The sequence below is a fragment of the Hypanus sabinus genome, unplaced genomic scaffold (genome assembly GCF_030144855.1).
Source record: "Hypanus sabinus isolate sHypSab1 unplaced genomic scaffold, sHypSab1.hap1 scaffold_234, whole genome shotgun sequence".
Lineage (NCBI taxonomy): Eukaryota > Metazoa > Chordata > Chondrichthyes > Myliobatiformes > Dasyatidae > Hypanus > Hypanus sabinus.
In genome coordinates this window covers 314,214-326,917 of record NW_026780455.1, presented here as the reverse complement: position 1 = coordinate 326,917, position 12,704 = coordinate 314,214, and positions in this window count along the sequence as shown.

Here is a 12,704-nt window from a genome sequence, read left to right as displayed (position 1 = left end):
GGTGGAATTATCCGTAATGCATTTGTGTGTGTCTACTGATTCACTGACTCTGGACACGCAGACTGAAAGCGCGTGAAAGTCACAGGGAATTTCGTGGCGAGTAGACGCAGAAGTGGTTGTGTTAGGGCTACCACAGAAAGTCGTTTGTCTCCTGCTAGGAACAGAAGCGAAAATCAGTAGCAGCTCAATATGCTGCTGCCTCGGGTTGGGCAATCTCTCCTCCAGACGGAATACTGAGAAAGGTGAGAAGGAGCAGCGAAGGTCTGCAGAGGAGATAATAAAGACAACACAACGTACACTCAGTGGCCTCATTATCAGCTCAGCTACGCACTGACCACACAGATAACCCGGTCTCTTTGTGGACAACCCGCTCTAACATCCATGACGCCGTCAATCATTGTGTCGCTTTCAAACTTACAAACCCATCTGTCCATGTTTACATTCGTTACTCAGATGATGTGGCCACTTTATTAGACGGCACTTCACCCACTCGCTAATGCAAATGATTCATCAACCAATCGTGTTGCAGCAAGTCAATGCATAAGAGCATGCAGAAATGGTCAAAAGTTCCATTTCTGTTCAGTCCAAACATCGGAATAGGGAAGAAATGTGATCTAATTTACTTTGAACGTAGAATGCCTATTGGTGTCAATCCGGGAGAGGTTCCGTATCTCAGAAACTGCTGAACTCCTGGGATAGTCACACACAACGATCTCTTGTGTTTACAGGGAATGGCACGAAACACTGTTGTGGTAATTGTGTGGGTGAAAACGTCCTGTCAATGGCCGAGGTTAGAGGAGAACGGCCAGACTCTTTCAAGCCGAGAGGACGGCGGCAGTAATTCCAGTTACAACGTGTTACAACTGTAGTGTGCAGAGGAGCATCTCTGAATGCACAATATGTTGAACCTCGAAGCGGATGGGCTGCAATAGCAGAGGACCACGAACATACAGTGAGTGGCCATTTTATTAGGTACAGAAGGTCACCCAGTGGATGTTCTCCCCATTAATTACATAACTATAGAAGACATAGATGTATGTGCGAGATATTAGCATTGGTACAGATGCCTCCATAGAGCAAACTTTTACAGATGCATCGGCATAACTATCGCGCGTTGCTGTGTGTCGTTCTAGTCGGACAATGTTCAACGATATTCAGTGTACTGCTGCCCTCACGTGGCGGGAAGCCGGTTCTGCACCATTTGCTCAATAGGTGGAACGATTTTCTGTGGCCGGAGACTCACGCCCTACCGCTCTTGATGGCGTGTGGAAAATTGTAACATTGAACGTTTCATGGTGAAACCCTTCATCAGGACTGGGAGTGAAAAGTGTAGCGGGGTGGAGGGTGCGGGAAAATTCCTGAAATAATAGTTGCGGGATGGTTAAATTGGGCTGGAGTGGGAAGAATATGATATATGATAGGAGAGGAGACGGAAAACAGGGGTAGGGGAAGGAGGAGAGTTTCAAGGGAGAAGCAATAGTCAGGCGAGCAAAAGGAAAAGGTAACAGTAATATACACCATCAAGTTGGAGGGTACTCAGATGGAATATAAGAAGTTGTTCCTCTACCTTGACTGTAGCCTCGTCTTGACGCCAGGGGTCGCCAAGAACCGACACGTCAGAAGTTGAATGGGAATCAGAATTATAAAGTCTGTCCCTATACAGTTATGCCGTGTAAAACTTGTTCGCAGAAAACAGTTAATTACATTTTGCATTGATATAGAGAAAGGTAAATTAATAAATCCGTTTACACTTGCTGCATCTATGGACTTACGGTGAAAATCTGGTCTTGCATACAGACCACAGTGCACTGGTGTGGAATAAAGTTAATCAAAAATGATTAAATTCGACAGAGAAAACCGCAGTGAGGGTGAACAGGACTAGGGAGATGTAGATTGTGATTTCGAGAAACCATATCATTGTCCCATCCTCGAGCATAAGAGTAGGGTAACGAAGGCAGAGAAACTGCTGGATTGGTGACTGGAGCCTTTATTATCATCGGCTCCTTTACTGAGGTAACGAATGAGGGGAGGTTTGAGCGATGTGCTGAGCTGTGGGCAGGGCCCTCTCGGGATCCCTGCCGTCAGTTGCAGAGCAGATGGTTCAGCAGGCCGTTATTCATCAAAGCCCCTTTGCTTGTCGATGTGATATCCGAGGTAGCAGGTGCACGCGCGGAAATGCAGCCGAGTGCAGCCCGTTCGTGACAGAAAGAAACAGTCGAACACGGTCTTGTGCTGCCACCTACTGGTACAAAATGGCCACTGAACCTCCCTGCTGCAGGCTGGAATGTTTTTGCAGGGGGAGACTCGTTATCTGAAGTTCTGTGCGCTATTACAAGCGCAGTAGTAGACGGCGGAGTGGGAGGCCGATGCCCGTCCCAGTTCCAGTTTAAACAGAGTGTTGCTGGGTCTTGTCGCCGTGAAGGATTCGGATGTGTAGTTCGTAACAGAACCTTGTCCAACAGAATAGAAGAGAGCATCTATTATCCGGTCCGATCGCCGTCTGTACCAATACCCGTATTCAGCACAGTGCTTTCGATGCTGAACGGAGTGACAGGGAGGACGGCGATTTCTCCACATACGCGGAGAGAATCCCTAGAAGATAGAAAAGAAGAAAAGATTCTACTCCAATTTTTTTTTTTGATTGAACATCAAGTGCTGAGCTGGACAGAAGGACATTTCTGGCGATCTCGAAGACCATGCTCACTTTTCTATTGACACGATTGGCCATCCTCGCGGCACGACCAGATTCCACTGGCGGTGAGAATCGACGGGCTGAATAGACACGCAACAGGGGAGACAGCTCCGACTCCGACTTACTCTGACTCAGACACAACGAGAGCCATTGAAACGGAGTGAAGAACTGCCGTTGAATCCCCTGCAGAATATGCGCATATTCGCGTTTGGTCCGCGTTCAATACGTCGCAGGGCCCCACACACCCTCGGAAAAATCGCTTGATATCCCCTTCCAAGCTGAAGCAGACGCCGTTTAAATGCCCTATCCGGCAGTGCATCACCGAAAAGCGCGTTAACGGGTTACAGTGATCAGACGAGGAAATCTAACCGATACTGCAATACAGAGGGCATTCCGTGCCCCCGTAACCCCAGACCTGTGATTTTAACTTACGCGGGATCGCCCCCAGAATCAGCGGGAGGCAAAGTGACCCCCGCACCATCGTTTACAGAATGAGGGTAGTTCCGCTGTGTGGAACCGAATGAAGCTCGGTATCAGATGTCAGTGACGTCTCTCTGCGCGGCCTGATGAAGGTCTTCCCGTTGGCTGAGTGACAACACGTCACTTCCGTAGCGGTGTACCTCCTTTGAATGGCTTCCGCTGTTGAGAAGCTGACGGCAAGAGCCGAGGTGTAAACATGCAAAGCGGACGGGTTCAGATGATTCGGAGCGCGGTGGCAAATATCACAAGGAAAACGTTTAAAATAACTTGGCACGTAGGTTCTCGGGACCCCAACACGCACCGCAATTGTTATCCAATTTATTTATTCATTGTTTCTTGACCGTGGCATCGCTTCCATGCCGGGAAGTACCCGCCTTCTCCATCGCCTTACAGCATAGCGGAATCCAACTGCCATCATGTTATCCACAGATTTGAGGTGGTCCAGGCTCCCTCGCTTCCGTAGGATTCATTTGCCATCTACTTTAATCCTGCTTCCCGTGGATAGGTGCCTTCCAGCTTCGAATATTCCAAAGGAATTTGCATTCCAGACCTGGAATACCTCATAATTTAGGTCTCAGGTCATCTTTTCGGAGGCGCTGTTCGTTCCACCTCAGGCTCATGCCAAACGGGCTCTGGACGAAATGTGCGATTTAATCAACAGATATGAAACAGCCCGTCCCGATGCCTTCCCCGGCATGTTGGGGGACTTCGACCAGACCGGCCTGATAATGTCGCTAATAATTATTACCACCAGATCACCCGCAGTACCAGTGGAAATCACACTGTTGACCACTGTTACACTGAGATCTAGGGATTTGTCCATCACTCCTTGCCCTTTCCGTTCCCTTTTCGTGATACCAACCTACCTCTTACAGTCTCACCTGTCCATCATGTCCTTCCGGTTCCGCCCCTCCTGCACCTATTCCCATGAGTCACCGCTTTCCAATGTCAGCTGACTTCTACTTCCTCTCTTTATCTAATCAAGCTGTCTCCTCCCAGCATCTCATACAGAAGCCCTCACAAGCCCATCCGCCCAGCTTTCCCCTTCGCCTGATCTATTCTACCACCTTCAAGACTGTACTTCAAAGAGTGTGTTCTACCCATTGTGCACCGTTTGTCTCTGGGCTTTCCACTCCATGGAAGGTTTGTTAGTCATTCCCTTGTTGTAGGTGGTCCCACTGCCCCTCGACACTCCCCACAATTCACAACGTCTACGTCTGACCCTTATACACCTGGGTCCCTCTGTTCTGCAAGTCCTCAACGTCCCAGCTTGTGCTGTGCTTCGGCGAGTGAATAAAGAGGATAAAGAGCGGTAGATTTGATCCTGCGGACGGCACACAATGAGCGCTGTCCAGTCGCACTCAAAGGTTACGAGCCTCTGGCGCTGGAGATACGCGGGGGAAACCGCACATTAAAAAGGAAGGTTGGAGTGGAGATATCAATGTGCGGATTATCGTCACGAATATGAATGCTTAATAAGGGGAGGACTGTAAATGCAATAGTTCCTCCCCTTCTCTCTCTGATTGGTCGTCAGTGCGCAACGCCTCACTGATAGACTCGCCTCCCAACCGCTGATTGACAGACTTCGCATTTCCTGTTCAGCTGACAGCAGCGACCCTGCTGACAGTGAGAGTTTTTGTACAGCTGCCCCATCACTCTGAGCCGCCGTGATCACTCCAGGCGCAGAAATACAGGGCTGAGGAATCCGCCTCCAGTTTGTCGGACTTCAGGAAGAACTCGTTAGTCTGCGGTCTCTCCGCCGTAAAACCATCGACCAATCCCTCGGGCTGGACGGAATTAGCTGCCGTCGAGCGAAACATGTACTCCGGACCCTTTCCGGCGAATTGTCGGTACCAGTACAACCAGTTGTTAGCAGTGATACGACCCTCGACTGTGCAACGCAGGGTCACATTCCGGCCGGCAGTTCCGGAGAAAGCCGGTGTCTGGTGGATCGTCACCGAGGTCGTGTCTGGAAAAAAGAGACAGATTTGGCTTAACGGGGAGAAGGGAAGCGTAGACGCGGATCAATGGGGATTGGGGATGAATAGGGCGCATTGAAGGAAGCAAAAAAGATGACTGAAGAAGGAGACATTTCGACAGGAGATAGAAATTTAATGGCGGCGGCAGAGGGCAGATAGTCTGCGGACGCGAGGCCTCTTAAGTATATAAGGAATGAATCCGAGACGACGGGAGGGGAAAGCAAGTGGAAGGGACGTGAAGGAAAGCAGAAGCAGAGAGAGGGAAATAAATAATATTTGGGAACTGTCACCCACAGCGGAAGGCGAGGATGAATTGCAGAAAGAGAAACATCTTCCTTGTCGGGTTGACTCTCTCAGTGGTGAAAGTGGCGCCTGCAGCAAAGACGAATTCATTCATTTCTATCCCGATTGTTACATATACCAGTGACGTAGGTGTACTTGAGGACGTAGCTATTGGGCACTCCCCTTCCATACTTCAACCCGATTCGAGGGCTGCTGCTTCCGGTCCACCAGGTTGGCCACACAATACAGTCTCACTGTGGCTGTCCTCGTCCGTCCCTCTCCTTTTTTTCCTCTCCACATTTAGCTCACCATGTGTGATTTTTTAATGCTCCCAGGTCTTTGTAATTTTGGAAATCTATACAGACCTTTGAAGGAAGGAGGATTCGATGCCCCAACACGATTCGAGAGTTGAGCTGCATCCGCTCTCCCAAGTTGATCAGGTAACACTCTCCCTCTCTCCTTCCCACCCTCTCACTTTATTCATCTCTCCCCCACCCCCATCTCACATTGTGGATTTATTTAAGCTCACAAATTTTGTAATTTTGGAATCTGTGTGCCACGTTGATCACCAGACGCCCTCTTTCTCTTCCCCTGGCACTACATGAACGGCTTCCCCCACTTGGTCACTGATAACCTGAAATAGTTTGTTTCCCTCCTCCTGTGTCTGTCTCAGTATCAGTCCAACCCTTTCACCTTCGGAACTCACTACGTGTGATGTATTTATTGCCCCCAAGCCTTCGACTTTCGATGCCTCTTTCTGTCTCTGCCGGAGCTTCCATCTTTGTCTCCTAGTCTTTGTTGCATCGCAGCCGGAGAAAATTCAACTTTACAAAAATAATTTTTCCCTTTCATTCCCTTCGAAAAATCTAACATAAATTCCACTGCAGTGCATTTACGCCCCCTAGTCGTAGCAGCCTGTGCCTGCACATGTCGCCCTCCGATCTCGCTCAATGGCAGAGGTACAGAGAGCAGATCTGTAAGCAAGAACAGATTGTGCTCCAGTATCTTACCTAAAGGATGTGTGTCCATGCACATCTTCATGCTCTTACCAGGTTCCAGGAAGCAACCTTTTTTTTTCATTGCAAACTTCTGTTCTGTGTTACCTTGGCAGCTATATCAAGCATTCATCAAATTTAACTCTTTCTTTTCAAGGGTCGAATATGAAGAGTTGGCCGCAAGTTTGGTTCACTGACTGAGTCCCTGAGCAAGCACAGGCATGAAGTGTGAAGTCGCGATCTTGAGCAGACCTTCGTTATCTGATCTGCCGTGCCGTCTATCCGGCGTCCACTCGCTGACTAACGGCAGACATTTCCGGATGAAGCGGCTCGTTCCGAAATGTCGGGATCATTCTCGTGCACCTCCTTCGACTCTCTCCAATTTCAGCTTATCCGTTCTGAGGGAAAGGGCCCAGTACTGCTCACCACAGCCCAAGCCAAGCCTCCCGGTGCTTTATGAAGTCTAAACATTATATCGTTGCTTTTAGATTCTAATTCACACGAAATTAATACAAACGACGTATATGCCCTATACAGCACAGACATAAACAGCAAATTAACCGAGATGGAATCCTTAATAAGGATTTCCAAATCTCTTCGGACATCATTTATTGTGAATTTTCTTTCCATTTAGAATAAAGTCAATATTTGTATTTCTTCTACCGATGTGCACGACAATACACTTCCCATGACTGCCTTCTCTTATGCCTTTACTACCAATCAGTCATAAGTCCTTCTGCGGCCACTCAGCTTCCTTATGAGTATCTGCCCCTCAATTTATCATACTTCCTTGATTCCGAGTGAAATTGGGTTTCGTTACAGCTGCACCAACCAAGAATAGTGAAGAAATATAGTAATTTACCCATAAATAATTAAATAATAATGTCAATCATTCAAGTGGAAATCGGTCCAGACCAGCCTGTTGGTTCAGGGTGTCTGACACTCCGAGAGAGGAGTTGTAAAGTTTGATGGTCACAGGCAGGAATGACTTCCTATGACACTCAGCGTTGCATCTCGGTGCAATGAGTCTCTGGCTGAATGTACTCCTGTGCCTAACGGGTACATTATGGAGTGGTTGGGAGACATTGGTTAAGATGGCCTGCAACTTGGACAGCATCCTCTTTCAGACAGCACCGTCAGAGAGTTCAGTTCCACCCCCACAACATCACTGGCCTTACGAATGAGTTTGTTAATTCTGTTGCTGTCTGCTACCCTCAGCCTGCTGCCCCAGCACACAACAGCAAACATGTTAACACTGGCCACCACAGACTCGTAGAACATCCTCAGCATCGTCCGGCAGATTTTAAAGGACCTCAGTCTCCTACGGAAATTGAAAAATATTTGTTTAGACAGGGTCTGATGAGGGATAGGCAGCATGGCATTGTGCATGGTAGTTGATGGTTAACCAATCTTGGAGATTTTACAGGAAGTTACCAAGAAATTCGATGACGACAAGGCAGTGGATAACGTCTACATGGAATTTAGCAAAACATTTGACAGGATCCTACATGACAGGTTGGTGAGAAGGGTTCGGTTGTTTGGCATACAAAAAACGTAGTAAATTGGATGAGATATTGGGTTTTAGGAAGAATCCAGAGAGTGATAGTAGATGGTTGTCACTCTGCCTGAAGGGCTGTGACCAGTGGTGCGCCACAGGGATCAACGCTGATTCCTTTGATGGTTGCCATCCACTGCATTTCGATGAACTGGATGATAATGTGGTTAATTGGATCAGCAAAGTTACAGATGGCCCCAAGCCATCTATATTCCAAATCTATCACCAAATATATTCCCGTTGTAAAGAAAGACAAAATAGATCATTCAAAGTCAAAGTAAATGTATTATCAAAGTGCGTGAGCACTCAATGGCCACTGGATTGCAAGTGTATGATCGTGGTCTTCTGCTGCTGTAGCTCATCCACTTCAAGGTTTGACATGTTGTGCCTTCAGAGATGTTCTTTTGCACACCACTGTAAAAATGCGTTGTTATTCGAGTTACTGGTTCAAGTTAACAGGAAGGTGCCAGCCTGCCAATCTCCTCTGACCTCGCTCATTAACAAGGCACTTACACCCACAGAACTGCTACTCACTGGATACTTTTCATTTCTCTCTCTCTCTTTCTGACTGCCTCAATCTCTCTCTCCCTCTCTCTCTCTCTCTGTCTCTCTGTGCAGCCAATGACTGTCACTGCTCCGCCTTACTCTATGTCTGCACTGGGTAATATTTTGATCAGTTCTCTGTGGAGTCCAAACCATCTGTAGTGATATGACGGACACTTTTACACCGTACTGTACCTCTACCCGCCTCCCCATTTTCTCTCTTCTTCCATTTCGCTCACACTCTCTCACTCTCTTTCCATGTCTGCACACCTGCGAGTCCATTTCCCTCTGACTTCCATTGTTTTTTTTTTGCCTCCCCCCGCCCCCATGTCCGACCCTTGGCTTAAAATCTCAGTGTGAATGGAACTGTACAGAGAGAGCTGCGGATCCACGGGTTCATGGCGCTGGAAGTTCAGACTACGTCAGTGCCACGTGGCGCCGGCGCCTCAAGCGCTCTTCCCTCATTGGTTATTCGCGCGGAGATATGCCGATGTCATATGTCAGGTGGCGAACCATTGAGTCGGGTCCTCAACAATGAACCTTGCGACACGCGGAGTGTGATCTGCGCGGCAAGACATCGTTCTTCCAGCAATGCCGGAATCGCAAGTGAATATCCCGGACCTGCAACGAGCGGCAATTTATTCACCCGCCGGCTGGAAGATTTCAGACACATCACTACGCTCATCTTTCTCTTGGCTCTAAAGCCGTTCAGAGAATATGATGTCGATTGCGGAATCATAGAAAAGAGGACACGCGTTCAGCCCATTACGACCGATGTATTCCCTTCCCTCCCACGTAACGCTTCACTTACGTATCTGTCAGCCGTGCGCCGGACTGAGAGCGTCTGAAATGTCCCGAATAAATCTGCCCCAGCAAAGAAGGAAATCTATCAAGAAAGAATGGAAAAGAGAATGTAGAGCCGGGTAAGGCAGGGAACGAGAAATAAAGTGTGTGTCTCTGTGAGGCAGAAAGAAAGTGAGAAAGAAATAAAGGAAGAAAAACACAAAGAACGGATGATAAATAGAAGAAAAAAGGAGAAAGAAAGACAGTAATGAAGAATGAGAGGCTGGAGACAGATAGACAGTGACAGACTGAAAGACAGAATAAATGAATGCGTGAATGGAAGGAAGAAAGAAAGAAGCGGAGAAAAGAGGGGATAGAGCAGAAGGGACTTGTATTTTCTATGTTCTCTCGGCCGTTGTATTTGTTGACCCTTTTTTTTTGAGCCTGTCGTCAATGCCGAACTGTGTCACCTTCCTCCTGTTTTGTTTGTAAACTTCTATGCAACATTCTGGTTTCTCTCCGCCCCCACTCCGACAGGCATCGATTTCCGTTCGCGCCCACACCCCCGCTCCGCGTCGTCTCTACAGTCTCCCTTATCTTTTCCTCTGCCGACCCGGGTGCTACAATGCAGAACTGACTCCAGGCGGCAGTAGATCCACCGTTGATACGTTCGTGCTTTGCGTTCAATACCCAGAAAATGAAACGCGTTTGGATAATGTGTTTGACAGAACAGCAGGTGAAATCGCAAGGCCTAAAATCCGAAGGGTCTATTCACCAGATAGCAACTGAAGTCCTAGTGTATGATTATCAGTAAATTTGGGTCGTCCGCACATTGCGGGCCGAGGCGCCTTTCCCTGCACGATAATGTTCTATTTTATACATGGAGTTATGACGGCGACTGTTTAAACAAGCACCTCATCTTCTCTGGAGGAGGAGGGGACTTGACTATCAAAACGAGAAAGCACATCTCGCGTCATTCAAACTCATCGAACTTTCATTGGCAACCGTGCCGCTGCTCACGTTTGGTCGCCCCGCCCCCTTGTTTGATTGACAGCTGACGCACTGCGTCTCCGGCAGGCGGCAGCGACCCCTGAGACTCTCAGGTTTTTGCTCAGCTCCGCCGCCTCTCTTTGTTGCCGTGAACTCGCCAGCCGCAGTAATATAGGGCCGATGATCCCGCCTCCAGGCCTGGGGACTTCAGGCAGAACTCGTTATTATTCGGCCTTTCTGCGGTGAAACCGCCCACAGGCCCTGCAGATTCCTGGTGACCGGCAAGCGCAAATGTAAATGAGGTTGCGAAGCGGCTTGCCAGGCTACTACCTGTACCAGAGCAACGTGTTACCGGAGCGAGCAGCGCCTTCAAGTGTGCACTCCAGTTCCGCTTCCCCGCTCGGGGACGCGGAGAGAGCCGGTGCCTGGTGGATCGTCACCGAGGGCGCGTCTGAGAAAGAAGAGGAAGGTGCTGTATGAATGTAGGCGTTCCGAGAAGTAGGGGAGGGGAGGGTGACGGCGAAGATGGGGGAATTCAAACAGAAGGGTTGAAGCTGGAGAGAGTGGAGAGGGTTCTTCAGAGGGAAGATAGCGCGAACACGGCAGGTATCGTAGTCTCGAGGAAGGAATGAGACTGAGAATTAGCGGTTGGTGGAATCGCTTTCCAGCGCTGCCGAATCCGGGTTCGATTACCACTGCACTCTGTACTGACTTTCTCTGCCGGAAACGGTGGGCTTTTCTCCGGGTGTCCCGGTTTCCTCCCACATTGACCTGGGGCTTGATGGGTTAATTGGTCACGTGGGTGTAATTGGGCAACACGTTCCTGGTGGGTCGAAAGGCTGGGCTGTCTCTCAGGAAGAGGAAATAATTTACCGGAAGACGTCCCTGAATATTTGGAGCCGGTGTACCTCTTCCTTTCTCTTCCTGACCCATCACAATTGAATCGGGAAATAGATGCGATAGCAAATAGGTCACAAGGTCCTGTTTCTCATTAATATATATTTTAACTACTCACTGCACCCCGGAACCCTTTCAAGGTGCATAGGACGCCGACATCTGATCGAAAGAACCGTCTGTCCTGAGCCCGACGTTCAATTTGTCCCCAGGTATGATCCATCTCCCCGGTGTAAGGAGAATCTGTTGGGTTTCCTGTACGTCTGCGTTTTGCGTGATAGAACTGGGAGCCCCGTTGCAACTACACAGCCCTTGGAAGACGCGTCACTTCATGTTCACGAGTTTCTCGTCTCATTATCGGTCGCATTCAAAAAGTGACGAAAAACCCGGACTGAAGATCGGTGAGAAGACTGCACATAACGAAAGACGGGGTGGGAAGATCAGAGAGCGGAATATCTTCTTTCATCTGAATGCTTCAGAGCAGGACGTGTAACGCTGTACCTCCTCCACATCTTTCATCGATTCGCCACTACGGGGCGCACGACTGAATGGCAGAACCACCTCACACAGTGTTTGAAAGGACTCGTGTTTCCTGTTTTGCTGACAGCAACGACACCTCTGACAGGTAGAGTTTTTGTACAGCTGCCCCGGCACTCTGAACCGCCGTGATCACTCCAGGCGCAGAAATACACGGACGACGAATCCGCCTCCAGTTTGTCGGACTTCAGGAAGAATTCGTTGGTGTGCGGTCTATCCGCCGAAAAACCGTCGACCAGTCCCTTTGGCTGCACGAACTTAGCAATGCTCGAGTAAAACATGTTCTCCGGACCCTTTCCCGGGGATTGTCGGTACCAGTACAACTCAATACTCGCACTGGTACTACCCTCGACTCTGCAATTCAGGGTCACCTTCTGGCCGGGAGTTCCGGAGAAAGCCGGAATCTGGTGGATCGTCACCGAGGTCGCGTCTGGAAATAAGAGACGGGGGCACAGAACGGGATGAATAAACATGGAGAGGCTAGTCAATGTGAAAGTGGAGAAAAGGGGGTGCATTGAGGGAACCAAAGAGGAGGATGGAAGTCGGGAAAGCTCGAGAAGAGATCGGAATTTAGAGGCTGTCGCAGAGGGCAGATCGTGTGCGTACACGACTGCTCGAACGAAATAAATGATGAGTACAAGACGGCAGGTGACGGGAATGTGAAAGGTATACGGATACAGAGAAATTTTAAAAAAAAGCATTTTCAGCTTTCACTCACAGTGGATGGCGAGAACAAAGAGCAAAAACAGAAACATCCTTCTTGGAGGGTTTATTCTCTCAGTCATGATAGTGCGTGTAGAGAGAAATTATCCACTCAGTTCAATCCCGGTTGTTACTTATATCAGTGACATATGTCGCGTTGCGGAAGTGTCGATTGGCCACGCCCCTGATCTGCTCCAAAACGATTGAGAGGTGTACCGCTTCCGCTGTAGCTACTTGACCACAGAACACTCTCCCTCTCTGACGCTCTCCTT